General features: G+C 34.2%; 1 pseudogene; it reads left to right on the top strand.

The window, feature by feature from the left end:
- Window positions 1-932: 932 nt before the first annotated feature.
- On the top strand, window positions 933-2,773 carry LOC116130939 (annotated as a pseudogene).
- Window positions 2,774-4,399: the final 1,626 nt, after the last annotated feature.

Here is a 4,399-nt window from a genome sequence, read left to right as displayed (position 1 = left end):
TCTTTTGTGTTGACAACTGAAAATTCTTTCAAAGTCATGAAAAGTTGGAGAGTTGAAGGATTATGTATTAACCAAAGAATTTTAGATTCAAATCTTATTATTATTATTATTAAAAAGAAGACAAATTTGTAGGAAAATTAATGGATGTTCTGTAGCATTATATGCTTCTGCATTTTTTGGGCTAGGTTAAATTGAGCCCAAGTTTCACTCTGACAGGCTGAAATTTGGGAAGCAGGCACAGAGCAACCACATCAAAGAACCAAAACCAGTAGAGAAATTCAAATTTGAAGAGAGTATATCATCCAAGATCAGCTGGTAAAGGGTATTACAAAAGTGTATATGGAAACTAACAATTTCCTTTGAAGGGATTAACTTATTTAATCTATTAAGAAAGAAAGAAATTCAAAAATATTGAGAGAATTGACAAGTGGGATAGACTCCAAGCATCTTTCAAAAGTGTTTTCTAGAGTTTTTGTGAAGGTAAGTTTCATCAAATAAAGGATGAGAACTCAAAGTAAACTATTAGCAAGTGAATATATAATCAAATTTACCTTCTTGCTATATTTAAAATAATACTCGAAAAAAAGAAATAACATTTATGAAATAAGAATTTTTTTTTTTTTGGAAGAGAGATAATTTTAATGAAATTGAAAGGATAAAAGAGAATTAATAATTTCTGATTGAGACCACAAGACGTTTAAGACCATTGGATGTGATACCATAACGGGTTATTAGTCCTCAAAGATAGTCTTAAAAAGTTATGTAGATGGAAAACTATGATAACCATCTCTTTAGGCTTCTCTTGATCAAGACTTTCCTTTTATTCCACATACATATCTTCTAAAATCAAATGAGTAGCAAAAATCTCACTACTAGTGGTGCAAAACAGCAAAAGAACGCTTAAATAAGTTAAAAAAATTTATTTATTAAAAATGGCGTCTTCTTTGATAGAAGTGTCAACAGTGATAAGATAATACAATAGAAAGAAAGTGTTTTGCGGGGTCCTCATAAAAGAAACAAAACTAAGTTTTCCTTCATATGCTTCTTGATCTTCATTTGCCTTTATAAGTATCTGTCAAACGACACTGTCACTGGTTTACTTCACAAACTTAGTAGCAATCACTTATTGTATCTCTTTGCGCTATTGCTGATAGGAAAATTAATAGCAGTTTTGCATCCTTTTTGTAACTAGGTATACAGAAGGCGTAATATAATGAGTATACTAGTGCAGAGAGCTGAAAGGAATGAATATAAGGCTATTGTCCTTACTGCTGATGCTCCAAGACATGGTCGAAGGGAGGCAGACATAAAGAACAAGTAATACATTCTGTCCTCAAACTTCTTACATTTGATTGCTTTCATTTGCAGTACGCAAATGTTAGTTTCTATTACCTTAAGAAGTTCTGCAGAATGATTACATCACCACGGGAGAATTGGGAAGATCTCTTGAATACCAAATTTGTCTCTGTAAGTGGACTGTTCCTTCATTGTTGTTTTTGACATTTGAGCTAATCTCCTGCACTTTTGTTTACTGTTTGTTTAATATTATTACATAGAATTAATGGACTTACACTTATGCAGGATACAGGTTCAAGTTTAGAAGCTTTTGCCAATGACAAAATGGATACTTCTCTATGTTGGAAGGCATAAACTGGTCAAGAATTTCTTTTGCTTTTCAGTATGCTTCTTCAGTTTATATTTTCTTGGTAATAGTCAGTGGTTTCTGCAGGATATAAGATGGTTAAGATCCATTACAAGCTTACCAATTCTGATCAAGGGGGTATTCACTCCTGATTCCTGAAGATGGTAAGCTTCAAGCTTTATCTGATTATAGTATTTTCTCTAACTTCACAATGTGAGACTCCAAGCCAAAAGTTCATTTATCTGGTGATATATAGCTAGCTTGGATTAGAGATTGGAACTAGATAGAGCAGGATAAGCAATTCACTAAGATTCTGCTTTGTCACACACTTCTAATTTTCCATATTAGTCTTGATCCTTAAAAGCATTTGAAAAAGCTTGTTTAAACTTATATCCTATCATTTTCCAGCTATAAAAGTCTCTGCAAGTAGGTGTTGCAGGGATTATTGTTTCCAATCATGGAGGCAGACAGCTAGACTATACTTCTGCAACGATTTCTGTTTCGAAGAGGTGACTATTAGCTTCACATACTACCATTAGCACATCCATTCAATAGCTTTTGGTCCCATGAAAAATATGATGCACATGATTGTGTTTGATAAATCACATATATATCAGTAAGTGCCATATATTAGCAAAGAAACAAATGCAATACAGTTTCTACTTGTGTTACTATGAGCTTGCAGGTAGTTCATGCTGTTGAAGGGAAAATACCTGTTCTAATGGATGGAGGAGTTCGGGCAAGGAACAGATGTTTTCAAGGCCTTGGCTCTCGGTTTAAAAGCTGTTCTTGTAATTTTCCTTCTTAAAATAACAGATGATGCCAAGATTTTAAATCATAGAAATAATCCTTATGATTCTTGAACCGCTTTGCTCTTGAAATTTTGATGCTACTACTTTGGTACTGTAAGTGATTCATGTAACTGCAGATTGGAAAGCCAGTTACCCATGGCCTGGCTGCTAAGGGGGAGTCCGGAGAGTGACGTGTCATCGAAATGCTGAAGGATGAGTTTGAATTCACCATGGCATCACCAGCATGTCAGAACAGAGTCTGATAGTTTCCACTCCAAGTCCTGTTAGAACCCGGAGAGTGACTACCAACTTCAAGGCGTGTATCAATGCCACTTTCCTAAAGGAAATTTCGCCCCTTTATAGTGCAAATAGGATCAATGAATTTCTTTAGGATACAATAAAGAACCTGCTTGTGTTATGCTCAAAACAGAAGCAGACTTAAGAGAGTTTTGGTTATATTAGAATTATTTGTTGTGTACTTTTATAGAAAATTTTACTTCTTATGTAAGATTGTTTGTACCTTTTAAAGAGAAGGCACCTTTTGGAAAACCCTTTGAGATATGGGCACAACCTTTTGAAGGTATATGATCTTTTGAAGGTACAGGACCTTTTAGAGGTATATAACCTTTTGAAGATACATGACTTTTTAATAATAGACATATTCAATTAGGAAAAATGTCTCACAATCCCCAGCCATTTGTTCTAATTTGATAATACATACTAGATCCAACAACAATTCTACAAGTAATATGCATAAATAATGGTATTTTGCAATTTGAACCATTACATGGTGGAAGTTTATTACAACAAATCTGAATAATATGGTAGACAAGCTTTGAACCACACATTTTTTTGACAAGTTGTATAATAGTTCACACATATCACTTTGATACCAAAACATCTTAATCGTGGTTGACAAGTAAAAGGCCATGTGTTTGTATCATTCGTGAGAGATTTTAGAGCCAAGTCTTTAAGCTCCTAGAAGTGGGACCACTTCACTTTGATATAGGTAGACTCTATCAAAAGTGCCCCCGCTATTTTACCATTTCCATGAAAAACCATCAATAGGTCTATTAAGAGTAAATACTTAACCTTCCTTTTAAGACTACAGGAACCAAGTACTATTTTTTGCTTTGGGGTGTTAGAGAAAATTTATAGTACTTTTAACCACTCTAATAATGTACTTTGACTCATTGAACTCAAGACTTGTTGTTGTATCAAGCGTTAAGTTGAGTTTTTATTATTGGTGATTATATTCAATAGGCTTGAGACCCATTGCCTTTGATGTTTTATTTATCAAGTCTCTTGCTAATCCCTTTGTTAAAGGATCAGCTAGATTCAGACTTGATTTGACATAGTTAATTGTGATTACTCCATTTGAGATTAAATCTCTTACATAACTATGTCTAAGTCCAATGTGTCTTGACTTTCCATTATATACATGGTTATAAGCTCTTGACAAAGTAGCTTCACTATCACACTGTATATAAATTGGTGCTATTGGTTTTGGCCATAATGGTACGTCAAATAACAAATCTCATATCCATTCTGCTTCTTTGATTGTAGAAGCTAGTGCTACAAATTCAGCAGCCATGGTGGAGTCAGTTATGCATGTTTGTCTCTTTGAACCCAAGAAATTGCACCACCTCCAAGCATAAAAATCCACCCACTTGCCGAGGCATGATCCTCTCTGTCAGTAATCAGAGTAACCTTCCAAAACAGAAGGATATCCTCCATAGTTTATGCCATAGTTTATTGTTTTCTTTAGGTACCTTGGTATTCTTTTAACAGCATGCCAGTGTAAATTACTTGGATTACTGGTGTACCTATTTAGCTTTCCTACATCAAAGGCTATATCTGGCCTAGTGCAAGTCATTGCATACATTAGACTTTTGATCACTTTAGCATACTCCAGTTGTGACACTGGATTTCCAACATTTGTCATAAATTTCATGTTAGGATCAAA

The sequence above is a fragment of the Pistacia vera genome, unplaced genomic scaffold (assembly GCF_008641045.1).
Source record: "Pistacia vera cultivar Batoury unplaced genomic scaffold, PisVer_v2 Contig227, whole genome shotgun sequence".
Lineage (NCBI taxonomy): Eukaryota > Viridiplantae > Streptophyta > Magnoliopsida > Sapindales > Anacardiaceae > Pistacia > Pistacia vera.
This window is presented reverse-complemented; position numbering and strand designations above follow the sequence as displayed.